This window comes from Schistocerca piceifrons, chromosome X (assembly GCF_021461385.2).
Source record: "Schistocerca piceifrons isolate TAMUIC-IGC-003096 chromosome X, iqSchPice1.1, whole genome shotgun sequence".
Classification (NCBI taxonomy): Eukaryota; Metazoa; Arthropoda; class Insecta; order Orthoptera; family Acrididae; genus Schistocerca; species Schistocerca piceifrons.
In genome coordinates, this window is record NC_060149.1 from 439,657,429 (window position 1) to 439,675,255 (window position 17,827).

Below are 17,827 nucleotides of genomic sequence, written 5' to 3' on the forward strand. Positions count from 1 at the left end.
TGCTGATGATGCTGTGGTGTACATTAAGGTGTCAAAGTTGATTGACTATAGGTAGATACAAGACACCTTAGACAAAATTTCCAGTTGGTGTGACGAATGGAAGCTAGCTCTAAATGTGGAAAAATGTAAGTTAATGTGTATGAGTAGGAAGAACAAATCTGAATTGTTTGGATATGGTATTACTATTGTTCTACTTGACATAGTCAATTCATTTAAATATCTGTGCATAACATTACAAAGTGATGTGATATGGAATGAGCATGTGAGAACTATGGTAGGACGGGCGAATGGTCGACTTTGGTTTAGTGGGAGAATTTTAGGAAAACGTGGTTCACCTGTAAAGGGGACTGCATGCAGGATGCTGGTGTGACCTGTTCTTCAGTATTGGTTGAGTGTTTGGGATCTGTACCAAGGAAGACCTTGAAGCAATTCAGAGGCAGGTGACTGGGTTTGTTACCAATAGGTTTGAACAACACTTAAGTGTTACACTGATACTTCGGAAACTGAAATGGGAATCCCTGGAGGGAAGGCAATGTTCTTCTTGAGAAACACTATCTGAGAAAATTTAGAGAACCAGCATTTGAAGCTGACTGCCAAATGATCCTACTGCTGCCAACATACATTGTGTGCATGGGCCATGAAGATAAGATATGAGTAATTAGGGCTCATATGGAGGCATAAGGACAGTCGTTTCTCCATCACTCTATTTGTGTGTGGAGCAGGGGAGGTAATAACTAGTGGTAGTTATGGTATCCACCACCATGCACAATTTGATGGGTCATGACAGATGTGGATGTAGATGCAGGTCAGGACCCAATGAAATGGCTGAAGGGATTCAACTGGGTCACCAGATACAACAGGTGGGATGACATGATGTGTTCGGCAAATGTGTTCTTTTACATGGATGGCACAGCCCAGCAGTGGTTCAAGAACAATGAAGAGAAATTCTATACCAGGCATAGATTCCCAGCCAAATTGAGGAAAAGATTTGGTGACAATCAACAGGAAGATCACTTAGTGGAAGACCAAGTGAAGAACAGGGCCCAATATCATGGGGAAATGACACAGTTCTAAAAAAAGAATGTTTCAACCCTATGTGACATTGTGAATCCAAATATGACAGAAGCTGAAAAAATCTCACACTTGATGGAAGGAGCTGCAGAAGAAATTTACCAAACTCTTCTGGTGAAGGATATCACAACAATCAAGGAATTCATCATATGATGTCAGCACATCAAGGAAGTTTAAAAGATTCAGGTGAAAGAAGTATGACTGCCTCCTGAATGTGGTCCGTATGGATGTTGTAGAAGACAATCGTGATCTCGCCTCCCTCACATGTTAGTTGGTGGGAGAAGAGACTAAGTGTTTTATGGCAACCAGAACTGTTGGACTGAGTTAGCAAGAGAAAACAGCCATGAATGTTTACCAGATACACCATGAGGTAATAGGGAATGTTGAAGAAGTGCTGTATCAATCTTTATCACTGATCACTGCTGCCAATTGAATGTGCCATGAAGAATGGACTCCACCAACTTGGAATTATGTCACAGTCATGAAATGGCAATCCATCACTACCAACTCCTGTGTCCAGTGCAGTGCCCTGTAAAACACACATTCAGAGAGCATAGGGCAACACATCACTGTGTTTCCATTGTGGACATCCTGAAAATGTTGTACTCCACTGTGGAGAGAGAAGGCGAGTTTTCAGTGACTACTATGCCACCAAGTGTCAGCTATCACAGCAGTTGTATTCATGCTCATCAGCTGCAGATGATTACACAGTAAAACAATGAAATTTACCACAGAACAAAAATATATGGCTGTTAAGTAATTCAGTACCCTGATGACAATGGTGAAAACCATTGTTCACTGTCATGTAAACTTTCTTTTGAAAACACAATTTTATCTGCACTTGACTGTGTTATTTATGTTGTTGTGGTGTTTATCACATTCTGTTTTTTTAAAATATTATTGCCTAGTGGTGGGAGTAGAGAGAGGTGGGGAGATGCCAGTTGGGGTAGGTAATGGGAAGTTGCAGTGGCATTAGTCGGTTGACTATCAATCATCGACTGTCTCACTATAGATTTCACAGTATCAACTCTCGACATGTTTACATCCACTAACATAAAGAATATTGTTTGTGTGTGTTCATGTGTTTCCTATACTCAGCAATGTCTAGGAAGTGTGTTAATTAGTCAAATATTTTCTGCTGTGTGAGTGGCAAGTTTACGAATAATCATCAAAATAGCATATGAGTTGTATTTTATCATTCTACTTCCTTAACACCTTTAAAAATGTTCGCAAAAATATTGGCATGTGAACATATTAGCTCTCTTTTAACATGCAACTCACCTTTCCCACAAGCTCCCCTAACTGTAACCTGGTCCATCACGGTAAGAGGCTCATACTCATCCACTCCCAACTGCCCATTCTCTCTCTCACTGATTTGGTCCAACTTGTAGTCATTCTCTTTGCGGCTCTCCAGCTGTCACTGTCCCCCATCTCACAGCCACAGTTCACAATACATATAAATGACCTAGTAGATAGTGTCAGAAGTTCCATGCGGCTTTTCGTGGATGATGCTGTAGTATACAGAGAAGTTGCAGCATTAGAAAATTGCAGCGAAATTCAGGAAGATCTGCAGCGGATAGGCACTTGGTGCAGGGAGTGGTAACTGACCCTTAACATAGACAAATGTAACGTATTGCGAATACATAGAAAGAAGGATCCTTTATTGTATGATTATATGACCTAGAATGAAATTTTCACTCTACAGCCGAGTGTGCGCTGATATGAAACTTCCTGGCAGATTAAAACTGTGTGCCACACCGAGACTCAAACTCAGGACCTAGAATTTCATTCTAGAAACATCCCCCAGACTGTGGCTAAGCCATGCCTCCGCAATATCCTTTCTTTCAGGAGTGCTAGTTCTGCATGGTTCGCAGGAGAACTTCTGTAAAGTTTGGAAGGTAGGAGACGAGGTACTGGCAGGAATTAAAGCTGTGAGGACGGGGCGTGAGTCGTACTTGGGTAGCTCAGTTGGTAGAGCCCTTGCCCGCGAAAGGCAAAGGTCCCAAGTTCGAGTCTCGGTCCGGCACACAGTTTTAATCTGCCAGGAAGTTTCATGATTATATGATAGCGGAACAAACGCTGGTAGCAGTTACTTGTGTAAAATATCTGGGAATATGCATGCGGAATGATTTGAAGTGGAATGATCATATAAAATTAATTGTTGGTAAGGTGGGTGCCAGGTTGAGATTCATTGGGAGAGTCCTTAGAAAATGTAGTCCATCAACAAAGGAGGTGGCTTCCAAAACACTCATTCAACCTATGCTTGAGTATTGCTCATCAGTGTGGGATCCGTATCAGGTCGGGTTGACAGAGGAGAGAGAGAAGATCCAAAGAAGAGTGGCGCGTTTCGTCACAGGGTTATTTGGTAAGCGTGATAGCTTTACGGATATGTTTAGCAAACTCAAGTGGCAGACTCTGCAAGAGAGGTGCTCTGCATCGTGGTGTAGCTTGCTGTCCAGGTTTTGAGAGGGTGTGTTTCTAGATGAGGTATCGAATATATTGCTTCCCCCTACTTATACCTCCCGAGGAGATCGCGAATGTAAAATTAGAGAGATTCGAGTGTGCACGGAGGCTTTCCGGCAGTCGTTCTTCCCGCGAACCATACCCGATTGGAACAGGAAAGGGAGGTAATGACAGTGAAATGTAAAGTGCCCTCCGCCACACACCGTTGGGTGGCTTGCAGAGTATAAGTGTAGATGTAGATGTAGAGGGTCAGTGTTGGGCACCACAGACCTGTTGCTCACATTGCTCCCACTATTTAAGAGGCTGATTCCATGGAACCCACCATCTATGCCATTTGCCATGCCACAGTTGTGGAGGGAACCTAGAGACCACATTACAGATTGCAACTTTTGTTTAATGAAGGTAAAGGCAATCTCAATTAAACCAAAACACACAGTTTGTTATCCAAATCTGGAATCTTATCCATTTCTACATTCTGATTCTCTTCCAGTTCCAAAACCACCATTGGAATGGACATTGGAAGGTGAAACAGATGATGATAGTGACAAACCAACACATCATGAAGCTCTTTAGTACATGCCATCTGCAACATGGCTACAATCATAGCCATTGTCACAGACATTGTAAGGGATCTAAATCTTTCAAAGACACAAGCAGAATTGCTTGGATCTTGTCTTCAAGACTTGGTACAACCAAACACTAGTATTACCTTCTGCAAATAACAGCTTGATATTTCCACTTTTTTTCTCAATGACAGAGAGTTTGGTATATTGTACTGACACACATGGGCTGCTTATAAATTTTGGGATGATTCACAATCTGAAAGAGTGGTGCCTATATATAGAGTCCTCAGGAAGTAATCTCAAAACTTTTCTCTTGAATAACGGAAATGAGAAACCTTTCATACTAGTGGCCCATTCCATGCAGTTAAAGGAAATCTATGAGAACATGAGACAGCCTCACTGTGAAATAGTCACCCTGTGAGGCAAAGGTAATTTCCTAAGAGAACATCATCAGAATCCTGTGATAGCCCATTTCTCAAAGACTCAGAATTTTCTCAAAGGATTGGTGAACTGCAGGGTTATCAGTGCTTAAAAACTGTCTGCGGTTTGTGGTCTTGCGGTAGCATTCTCGCTTCCCCCACACGGGGTTCTGAGTTCGATCCTGGTGGGGTCAGGGATTTTCTCTGCCTCGAGATGACTGGGTGTTGTGTGTCTTTCAACATCATTTCATCCTCATTCACTCACAAGTCACTGTAGTGGCATTAAAGAACTTGTGGAGCGGCGGCCGAACCACCCCGTGAGGGGTCTCCCGGCCACCAATGCCGTACGCTCATTATTATTATTATTAGTGCTTAAAAACTGACTACACTGGTTGGAAAAAAAAGACTTTGTCAGATGTCAACGTAACTTCATACATGTACACACCATCGGCAGGTATGTAAACGATTAGAGTTGCAATTCTCTGTGACAGATAGGACAGCCACCAGAATACTTTAACATTGTTTGTATTTGCTTTTGTTTCCAGGCCTGGTAGGATATATAATGGATGTGAACAGCAGTAGTGTTCAGTGATCACTGTGAAGGACACAGAGCTACTGCATACTCTTGAGAGACTGCATTATCAGCACCTGACAAAGTTTGCAAGGAGCCTCATTGACCTTCAGTCAATCTCTGATACATAATATACTACAAATTCAAAGGCATATCCAGTTTCTCTCTCTCTCTCTCTCTCTCTCTCTCTCTCTCTCTTTCAGACACACCCACCCACCCACCCACCCACCCACCCACCCACCCACCCACACACACACACACACACACACACACACACACACACACACACACACTGATACATAATATACTACAAATTCAAAGACATATCCAGTTTCTCTCTCTCTTCTGCTCTCTCTCTCTCTCTCTCTCTCTCTCTCTCTCTCTCTTTCAGACACCCCCCCCCCCCCCCGCCCCCCACACACACACACACACTATTTACATTGGTTGCACATTTATTAATTAATTCATGATGGGCTCCCATCATTGCCATGAGGTGTCACTCCAAATACCAATTACAAATGGAACATTTCATGTCTCCTAATAAGTTTCCTGATGTGTGCTACTTAAATCATTTCAGTCATATGAAACTGATGACCTTCAGTTACCCATAATTGTTCTCAGAATTTTATGCACAACTCTAGACAGTTGTTGATAAAAAATATTTACTGCTATGCCAGACAAAACATTCAGCCATAGATACTTTGTGCTAGCTGAAGTTGGGGCTGATTGCTGGCTTACCTCAAGGTAACTGATTATTGTAATAATGATGCTCATGTGAGTGATATGAAGGGGGCTGTAGTATATTCATAGAATCTTCACTTTATACAGATTTTTGAAATTTTGTAGCTACGTTTTCATGGAATAAATAGTGCCTCTCTTGAAGTGTCCATGAGTTCACATTTTTGAGATTTATATGACACTGTTCAATTGGTCAAACAAACCTATTACCATCTGTGTTGCCCGTCTTTGAATACATTCAATATTCCTTGTTAGTCTTATTTAGAATGGATTCCACACACTTTAGCAGTATTCTAAGATGGGACATATAAGTGTTTTGTAAGCAGTTTTCTTTGCAGACTGAATGAATTTTCCTTATATCATACCAAGAATTTGAAATCTGCCACCTGCTTTGGCTATGAGCCTATGTGATCATTCCATTCCATATCTATACAAATTGTTATACCCAGGTACTTGTATGAGTTGACTGATTTTAGTTGTGATTCACTGATATTATTGTCATAGGTTACTGTGTTTCTGAATTTTGTGAAGAGCTAAATTTTGCTATTCAGAATATTTGAAGCAAGTTGCCAATCTTTGCACCACTTTCAAATCATATCAGGATCCGACCAATTGTTAGTGCAGCTTTTTTCATATAGTACTCCATTACAGATGAAAACTTCATCCACAAAAGATTTGTTGTTACTGTTAATATCACCATGCAGGTCATTAATATATAGTATTGACAGCCAAAATCTCAATAGACTTCTGAAGGACATGCCTGAGGTTACAACACCTGCTGGTGACTCTCAGTCCAAGATAACATGCTAGATACTGCCTACCAAGAAATCCTCACTCCAGTCACAAATTTTGTTTGATACCCATAATACTTCATTTTTGCACTGTAGCAACTATTTCTTTTTGTTAGGTAAGAAATACAGTACTCATCTGACTGCCGTAATTTAAGGATATTGTGAGAAAAGTGTGAGTTAAGTTTTCAATGACATATTTTTGCAATCCAAGCTATTTGGCATGGTGGAGTCATTCTCACTGAGATACATCATTATGTCTGAACTCAGAATATGTTCAAAGATTCTGCAATAGGTGGATGACAATGGTATTCAATTGTGGTTTTGTGGTTTGCTTATGCTACCCTTCATTTATATGGGTGTGACCTATGCTTTCTTCCAAGTATTCAACTACATCTAGGGACAAGTCTGATGGTCTATAGAGATAACAAATTGCAAGTTTGTGCCTGTACGAAATAATACCTTTTGGCCTAACAATCTTGCTTGCGGCTTCAGTTTATAGCTCAGCGGATTTGTTTTTTTCATCTACTGTTAAAAATACACAACTTCCATTTCCCTTCACCTTATCCTTCTGGTATAGACTTAGATCTAAAAAATCGCATTGGTGTCAATTTTTTATTTTGTCCAGCATTCTGTACCTAGAGTCACTTAACCTACAGAACTCTATTGTGCACCTCCACACCCTTTCAACTACTGAAGAAGTAATGTCTGAAGTATAGTGCACAAGTGATCCACTTAGGGGTACCCTATGGATCTCTAAATTGTGGTGCAAGTCTTAGAAGTCTTAACATAACTTTCCACAGAATCATTGAAAACTCTGGTTAAGTTCTTGGCGTCTGATTGTCCTATGCAGGGCATCTAGATTTATCACTGACTTGCAACTTAAAATTAAGTCAATGAGTGGTAATAGTTCATGTACTTCCTGGAGAGTAGATAGTGTACAAGGAAGAGTCTAGTACTTGAGGTACCTTTTTGTACCTCTGGCACATGACCTTTTTGTAAAACCTTGTTGCCAGTTTTGTAATAGCCTCGTCACCACAGCTGTGGAGGCCAAGTTACCACTGTTACAGCAGGCTGAGTTTGTGAGTTCATGAAATGGCTTCTGGTGCAATACCCTGCTAAGACATTTTTTTCTTCCTGCCACTATTACACAGCTATGCCCCAGGGCCAGGTAACAGAATAGGAGAACGAAGGTTCCACAACATTCCAACAAATTAGTAACAAAGTCACACAAATAAGTTAGAAAGGTTTACTTATCTTTGTGGTCTGTTGAATGATTAAGTCTGCAACGCTGCATGTAATTACATAAAAAGGCTCTCAGTGGCTAATCATAGGTAAACTTCACAGTACATAACAAGTGCAATTTACAACAACTCTCTGTTCACTTCTAAGAGTTCACTAAATGATGTTCCCTGTCTAAGTCAGCCCTGGACAATGATCTATAACCAAATGGATGAGAGCTGCTCTTCAATCTTCCGAGTAGGCTTCTGTCTGTTGTTGTCTGGTCATTGGTAGATTGTACTTGGCTGGCAATTGACCAAGGCGAAGACGAATTTTTCATCCTCAGCACAGCCCATGGCACTGGTGGATCTTGCACAAGTGGTGAGTCTCTATGACACTGGCACCAGCTTGCATCTATGTGCCTGTAGTGCTTTTGCCCTGGCTGTGTCTTGTTTGGATATGTCTGGCATTCACTGCAACAGCACACAGCAGCAATGGTAATAGGAGCAGTCATCACACCCTTGATAAGCCAGGATTTTTGCTGGGGCAAAACAGTGAACAACAGCACACAACAGGGAAACAGGTAAATGTTTGCAAGCAGAGGAATCTACAACAAGGTATGAAATCTTGTAACAGTGTAAGAGAAAATGCATCAACAGAGTGTAAAGTCACAGGTCAGTTGAATTGTTCAAATCAGCTAAGAATTATGAGTCTGAACATTCAGTGTCTTAAAAAGAAGTACCTTGAACTTGAGGTAGCAGCAAATAGTGCCCATATTGATTGTTTATGTGTTATGGACCATTAGTGCAGGGACAGTGAACTAAACAGCATAAACGTAAGCCAATATAAACTTGCCAGTCAGTACTGTAGGCAAAATGCCAAAGGTGGTGGTGTATGCATTTATCTAAATCCCAAGCTTAAATTTAAGTTAAGATATGAGGCTAAACCATTAATCATAGAAAAGGATTTTGAGGCAGTAGCCATTCAGTTATATAGTTTAAAGAAGAAAATAATTGTTGCAGCAATTTACAGGTCACCATATGTAGACTTGTATTTTGGAGGACGACGGTTCAATCCCGTCTCCGGCCGTCCTGATTTAGGTTTTCCGTGATTTCCCTAAATCGCTTCAGGCAAATGCTGGGATGGTTCCTTTGAAAGGGCACGGCCGATTTCCTTCCCCATTCTTCCCTCACCCGAGCTTGCGCTCCGTCTCTAATGACCTCGTTGTCGACGGGACGTTAAACATTAATATCCTCCTCCTCCAGCATCTGTAGATACTGAAGTCTTTCTTAAGAATTTGGAAGAAATGCTCAACATTTTCTCAAATGAGAAATCTACCATAATTCTTTGTGGTGACTTTAATATTAATCTATTGGTCCAGACTCCAGTAAAAAACAAGTTTTTAGACATACTAAAAAGCTTCAACATGTTCCCCCACATATCAGCTCCCACTAGAACAACAGATTCCAGTGAAAGCCTAATAGATAACATCTTCTCAAATGTGGTCACACATGAAGTTGCAGTTGCAAATGTGAATATAGGATTATCAGATAATAATGCACTAAGCTTTAATCTCACTGCAACTCCCAAGGAGGAGGAAAACAAAAAGGAGTACAAAGATTTTTCTCTACTGAAAATTGTAATCAGTTCAAAAATAATTTAAAAAATGCAGTTTGGTCAGAGGTCTTGGCACAAACAAACACAAATGATGCTTGCAATATATTTGCTTCCACTTTTATGACATACTTTGAAATGTGTTTCCCAGAAAAGCTTTTGGATCCATGTGGATCCAAAGGGACTTGGATTACACCCGGAATTAAAATTTCAAGTGAAACCATGAAATTACTAAGTTTAAAGTTAAAAACATGTCATGATCAGCAGTTTGTTGAGTATGTGAGGACATACAAAAAGACTTACTGCAAAGTAATAGCAAAAGCAAAATTATTAAGTAATGATAGATTAATAAGGCAGGCTAGTAACAAGTCCAGAATGATGTGGAAAATGGTAAAAAAAGAAACTGGGGGTCAAACTAAAGAACAGGAAATCAATCTTAAAAATAATGAAAATATTCCCATAGAAAAAGATGGCATGGCAAACTATGTAAACAATTATTTTGTAAATATTCCCCTTACTTTAAGTAGTAAATTTAAGCAACAACCAACAGTGATGACTCCAATGGTAAATACCAGCATGATGGCAATCTGATGAGCACGAAGTTCTAAAAGTCATTAAATGCTTGAAATCCAAAATGTCAAGTCATTAAATGCTTGAAATCCAAAATGTCCTCTGGGTTGGACGATGTACCTGTATCAATAATTAAGAAAATTGCTCCATGTGTTGTCAAACCTATAGTGCACATAGCAAACTTGTCCCTTAGTGAAGGGATATTTCCGGATAAACTTAAAATCTCTAAAGTGATACCTCTATACAAAAATGGTGACAGACATAAAATAGAAAATTACTGACCTATATCTCTCCTCCCAGCCTTCTCCAAAATACTTGAGGAATTAATGAAAATCAGGGTCACAAAATATCTAGAAAAACATAAACTAATAAATAACAGTCAACATGGCTTTCGAGCAGGGCACTGTACAGAAACAGCCATATTGGACTACGCAACAGAAATAGTAAGAAATTTGGAGTCAAATAAACAGGTTGTTGGAATTAATCTAGATTTATCCAAAGCCTTCGATACTGTGAACCATGTAATATTACTAGAGAAACTTGAAGCAATAGGCATCAGGGGTACTGTCAAAAAATGGTTTGAATCTTATCTGCAAAACAGGTCACAAGTTGTTGAGCTGAGGTCATCCAACAATCTTCACAATTTTAAACTCATATCTGAATCAAAACAAATTGAAATAGGTGTTACACAGGGCAGCATTCTGGGCCCATTGTTATTTCTAATTTATATCAATGATATACAGGCTCCAGACAGCTCAGCCAAAATTCTACTATTTGCAGATGACACGAGTATCATAATTAGTGATAGAAAAGAATCATTGTGTACTACAGCAGAAAAAATGCTCTCATACATACAATCATGGTTTTATTCAAATAAGCTGACATTAAATACAAAGAAAACAAACTGTATATGGCATGGAAGCAAGTGTCAAGGGGAAAATATGTGCCTTATGCTGGATAGCAAACAAATAGAAAAAGTGTGCACCACAAAGTTTCTGGGAATGCGAATTGACCAAGATTTAAACTGGAATGAACACAGTGTATATCTTACTCAGAAACTTAGCTCAGCATGTTTTGCCCTAAGAATAATATCCAAGGTATGTAGCAAAGAATGTATTAGAGTGGTGTACTTTAGTTATTTCCAATCAGTTGCAAGCTATGGCATAAGTTTTTGGGGAAAAACCAGATCAAGACTAAATGACATTTTTATTATGCAAAAAAGAGCTATTCATATCATGACACACAGCCCACCACAAACTCACTGTAGACCCTTATTCGGACAACTAAAGATACTTACAATACCATCAATATATATTTTCAAATGCCTGGAAATGATCAGTAAAAATAACTGCGATCTCCAAACCAACTCAAGCTACCATGATCACAATACAAGGCATTGTAAAGACTTCCACATTCCCTATGTAGCAAAAACTAGAAGTCAGTAACATGTTAGCCACTTAGGAATAAAGCTTTTAAATGCACTTCCATCTCAAATTAAAGAATTGAAAGGCAAAAATAATTTCAAGCGTGAAGTAAAAAAATACTTGATGGAAAAATGCTACTAGAGTGTAAATGAATACCTGTTTCAGACTGTGGATTGAAATCTGTACTTATTTTTTAAAAATTCAAACTAATTTGATCATGTTTTCAACTTCGTAATTATGGTACTTAGGAAAAATCTGTTAAATATCCGTAATACGTTTTGTGTATAAGGCGTAGTTCATGATATATATTTGTTTATCATGAGCATGTACTTTTGTTTTTGGGTATGTAATTTGTTTGCTGTATTTATATGTCTGTCAATTTATTATGTGTGTGTGTGTTGTTATGTGTTACGTGTAATCAAATGGCAAATCCTATATCACATGTGTGATCTATTGGATGCTAAATAAATAAACAGCAACTTTTAGTAGTTTATCGAATATACCTATTCACAGCATCTCCCAATCAGTTGTCTGCATTCAGCAGAATTTTTGACTTCCTATGGACAACAACTAACTGATCCCTTGTCTAAGAACAACATTCACAGTAGGGCTGCATTGTGATTGGTGCCATGTTTTTCTGAACACTAAACAAATATCTTCAGCTTAAACTCAGTGATTCTATTTTAATTTAATGATCTGTTATGCTACAAGATTGCAAGTTTCCATAACTGAAGCAACATTACCCAAGAAAGTGGTTTGCATTGTAATGGCAGAAAAACCGCAGATAAAATTTATCAATTCTATGAAGCTAAAATTACATTTGCAGTTTTTATCACGGCTGTGACCACCAACATAATCACATAATTAACCCAAGAATAGTGGTAGAGTATGATAAATGATGACAATATACACTTCTGTTGAGAAGGAAAACTAAATGGGACATATTATGACAGTTATGAAATATGCCGTTAATGATATAAGATCTAGGTTTATACTGCAATTATAAATTTTAAAACACTTTCTTACAACAGACAGGCTAATTAATGGAAAAAATGTGAAAATATTGCTCTAATCACACAAGTACCTACATTTCAATTAGGGCAAACAATTTTGTGAATGAGGTATTGCTGCTCAAATGTAAGGACTATACAACTATAGTTCATAAATGTTGATTTACTGCTAAGTCAGTTATGCACACCACTAATAAGCTTGCAAAGTTCTCAGATATATACCTTTAATGATGTAAATAGTGGGGAGCAATTGTCTAAACTAGGCTACTTCTGACAAAATTTGTAGGAAGCACAAATGTAATTTACAACTTAAAATATGATACAAATATTGTGTGGAACCTGTGAACATTTGAAAATACATGACACATCACAATATGCCCAAGATAGAACACAATCAATAATAGAGGGTGAAAAATGTCATGACCAATAAAATATTAGAAGCCAACCCATACATGTGGAATCACACAAAGGAAAAAGTTGAATTCAGCTTATGCAAATAAATGGGCAGAATGCATGGATTTTGTAGTTAACTGGATTTATGTTCTTATTGACTCAATATTCAGTGAGGGTAAGGGAAAACAGAGCCACTGTTCAGGGGTTAGATTGTGGAGTGTCACCTGTGCATGAGTGCATTTGTTGGTATCATGCATCCGATAAACTTCTTCCAACCTTTCTCCTGACAATAAACGACTAAGTGTTTCTATGCTCTCTGTATTGAACCTTCTTGCAGTCACAGTTCTTTTATGGTTTTTTCTGGGTAGTAAATAGCCTGAGAAGGTTACCACTTGGGCTTCATGGTCACTAAAATTTGTATTTACACAACTTGCAGTATAGGTTGTGTTAACAAATACTTGCTCCAGGGTAGTGCAGAAGCTTTTGTAATTCTTGCTGGGGTTGTTCTTGTTTGTTTTAAATTGAATATATCTGTCAAGTTGAGCAACAGTTCTTTTCTCCTGAATGAAATTTTCACTCTGCAGTGGAGTGTGTGCTGATATCAAACTTCCTGGCAAAGTGAAACTGTGTACCAGACTGAGACCCAAACTCAGGACCTTTGCCTTTCATGGGCAAGTGCTGCTAGAGCACTTGCCAGTGAAAGGCAAAGGTCCCGAGTTAGAGTCTCAGTCCAGCACACTGTTTTAACCTGCCAGGAAGTTTCAGTTCTTTTCTCCTGCTTGTTGCAAGAAAGTCAGTGTTGAAATCCTTACATAGTAATACTGATTTCTTGCATATGTATATCCTATTTAGTAATGTTTCAAGTCAAGAGTCAGTGAAAACAGTTGCTGGCACAACTGTCACACAAAGAAAAGCAGAATCCTTAAAATCAAATAATATATCTGTAGATAATACAATTACTCAAGGAAAAAATTGTACCGAAGAGATCAATGCAAAAGTTAAAAAGAGTATTGAATGGAAATAATCCAGCAGCAAGTGTGGCAGAAAAGGAGACATCTTATAATCAGACAAAGTTGCCAGAAGAAGAATAAGGAGAACTTAAGCACAGGGAATGGGAATGCCACTAGGTGATATACAGTGGTCAACCCAAAGAAAGAAACCACTACCAAGGGGCCAGGATTTTTGGTGGGATGAAAGACTGTTACACAAGAGAAAGCACTTAAAAAAGCAAGCCAACAAATAGAACAACAGGTATGTGACTATCACAGCACATACTGTCAGAGTGTCATATGATTAAAGGCGTTAACTGAGCCTACAACTTCAAATATAGAGACAAGCAGCTCCCAGGTGAAGACAGGTAGAGACAAGCTACTTACTTTTCTATAAATTTACATATGTTACATTAGAAGTAAGCTTTTAGAATTAGAACATTTGCGCAACATTTAGCATGTTGATATTATATGTGTATCTGAGTACTGGTTAACACAAGATCAAGTAAATATATTTGTTCCCCAAAAGTATCTTGTTGCAGTCATGATGCATAGAAAACAGAGAAAGAATAGTGAGCTTAAATTTTTCTCAAAGAATGACTAAAATTTTCCAGAAATGATTTATCTACCTATTGCTCAGAACTGGATGGGGAGTTAAGTTGTATAAGACTAGAGAATGAAAATATAGTTGTAGTTAGTCTGTATGGGTATCCAGATGCAGATGTAAATTAGTTTATTGAAAAATGTGAGTTAATACTTTAGAAAATCTTGAAAAATAAGTCAATAATTGCTATCTGTGGTGATTTTAACATAGAACTGAAAAGCACAGAGGGGCAACTCACAACGAAATTTCTGAATATGCTATGATTATTGGACCTGTATTGTACAAATAACTGTGCTACATGTAAGAATGCCTGCATAAATAATATTATCATCAATTTGCATAAGGAAGACTTTACAATCAGACTTGAAGGACAGGGCCTGGCACGTCATGTGCCTTTACTCCTCACAATGTATAAGAGGCAACAAATTAAAATTGAAGAACCTAAATGGGTACTGCCAATTAATTAAAAAGACAATACACTCCATCTGTACACCATTAGCTTTTATTTTTAATAAATGTGTAGAATTTGGAATATTACTGAAATCATGCGAAGTATGAAAACTTATTCGTTTTTGAAAAAGGGAATGAACAACTTCTCCAAAGCTGCAGAATTGTTTCAATTGCATCTCCAAAGCTGCAGAATCGTTTCAATTGCACCAATATTTTCAAAGATGTTTGAGGCACTTCTGCATGCAAATAAGCAGCTATTTCAAAGAAAACGATCTTCTATGTAGCAATAAGTTTTGTTTTTACAAGGGGAGAAACCAATAGTAGTTGTTTTGGAAATTAAAGTTCAAACTTTAAGAGCTCTAGGAGACAAAAATATGATATCACTGCTATTATGTGATCCAAACAAAGAATTCAGTTGCCTTCCTGTTGATGTTCTACTAAGATGGGGGTGCATCAGAGCATATTAGCTATGATATATTCTTATTTATTGAACACAAACAATTTGTCTCAGTTAGAAATGTAAATTCCTCCTGAATGGAAATCAGCACAGGGGTTCAACAAGGATCTATTCTCAGACTCTTCTTCTTCATTACAGCACTCAATGATTTGCCCAATAACATAACTCACTCTAGTTATATGTTATGCTGATGATACAGCACTACTTACCACACATCAGAGTATTTCACATCTGGATGGGAAAAAAAAAATTCATATGGCCTTGGACCGATTTGAAGCTAATAAATTCCTGTGTAATTCTGATAAACCCAACAACACCTGATGAGAATGTCCAATGAAGTAGAAAATGAGTCAGTAAAACTTTTTGATATTTACATTAACTCAGAACTCAGTTGGAAGGAACATATCAATCAGGTATGTGAAAAATATCTCAGATGTCATACCTCATTTTGAAATTTAGGGGTCTATTGAGCTTGGATTACCTTAGGGTGACATACTTTAGGTAGTTCCAGTCACACGTGTTATCTGCTCTGATTAAATGAGGACACTCCCCTGGAAATGTAAATGAGTGTTTGGCGTCATTGGCCGGGAGAACCCTTGCGGGACAGGTCCAGCCGCCTTGGTGCAGGTTTTATTACATTTGACACCACATTGGGTGACCTGCATGCCAGATGGGGATGAAATGATGATGAAGACAACACAACACCCAGTCCCTGAGCGGAGAAAATCTCTAACCCAGCCGGGAATCGAACCTGGGCCCGTAGGATGGCAATCCGTCACACTGACTACTCAGCTATCGGGGCGGACAGGACACTCCACTGATGTAAGAACATTTTAAAAACACAGTAAAGTCTTGTGCATAATGTGTAAAACAGGTCATATGAATCATTGTCGTCCTCTTTTTTTTTCATTCTCAGAATACGCTCAATTATAAATTTATATATACACTGAGATGACAAAGGTTATGGGATAGAATCTGCACACATACAGATGGCAATAGTATGGTGTACACAAGGTATGAAAGGGCAGTTCATTGTCAGAGCTGTCATTTGTACTCAGGTGGTTCATGTGAAAAGGTTTCCAATGTGATTATGACCGCATGACAGGAACTAACAAACTCTGAATGTGGACTGATAGTTGGAGCTGGATGCATGGGACATTCCATTTTGGAAGTCATTGCAGAATTCAGTATTCTGAGATCCACTGTCTCAAGTGTGAGCTGAGAATACCATATTTGAGGCATTGCCTCTCATGGTGGAGAACACAGTGGCTGACAGCCTTCACTTACCAACTGCGGGCAGCAGTATTTACATAGAGTTATCACTGCTAACAGACAGGCAACACTGCATGAAATAACCACAGAAATCAATGTGGTCATACAATGAATGTATCCATTAGGACAGCGGACCAAAATGTGGTGTTAGTAAGCTATGGCAGTAGAAGACTGATGGAAATGCCTTTGCTAACAGCACAATTTCACCTGCAGCACCTCTCCTGGGTTTGACCATATTGGTTGGACCCTAGATGACTGGAAAACTGTGACCTAGTCAGATGAAGCCTGATTTCAGTTAGTAAGAAGTGATGTTAGTGTTTGAGTGTTGTGCAGATCCCACAAAGATATGGACCCAAGTTGTCAACAAGGCACTGTACAAGCTACTGGTGGGTCGGCAACGATGTAATCTGTGTTTAATTGAAATGGACCGGGTTGTCTGGTCCTACTGAAATCATTGACTGTAAATGGCTATGTTCAGCTACTTGGAGAGTATTTGCAGCTATTAATGGACTTCATGTTTCCAGGCAACAATGTCATATCCTTGGGTCACAGTTGTTTCCAATTGGTTTGAAGCACATTCTGGTCAATTTGACCAAATGACTTTGCTGCTCAGCCAACATGAATCCCATCAAACATTTATCAGACATAACTGAGACATCAGTTCATGTACAACATCCTGCACCAGCAACATTTTCACAATTATGGACGATTGTAGTGACAGCATGGCTCAATATTTCTGCAGAGGACTTCAAATGACTTGTTGAGTTCACCACGCATGGAGCTGCTGCACCACACCATGCAAAAGGAAGTCTGACATCATATTAGGAGGCATCCCATGACATCTGTCACCTCAATGTATATGTTTCTGTATCCTACACTAAAAACAATATTTCAGAATTTACTGCTGGAGAGGAAATTTATGAAGATTAGATTAGATTAGTTTTTCGTTCCATAGATCCGTGTTGAGGAGATCCACAACATCAGAGCTAAGGCTAATTTAGATATACCAATTCACAGGTTACCAAGAACTGAAGATTCTCACAAAGTGAATCCCTTCAAAATTTTCAACAAATTATCAATGTATGTTTGGTCTGTGGATCTAAAAATTTTTTAAATTGTGTGGTATAACTGGCTATCAGACCACTCATTTTACATATTAAAGAATTCTTTGAAATTCCTGAGTAGCATATTAGCATTTAACAAATATTCC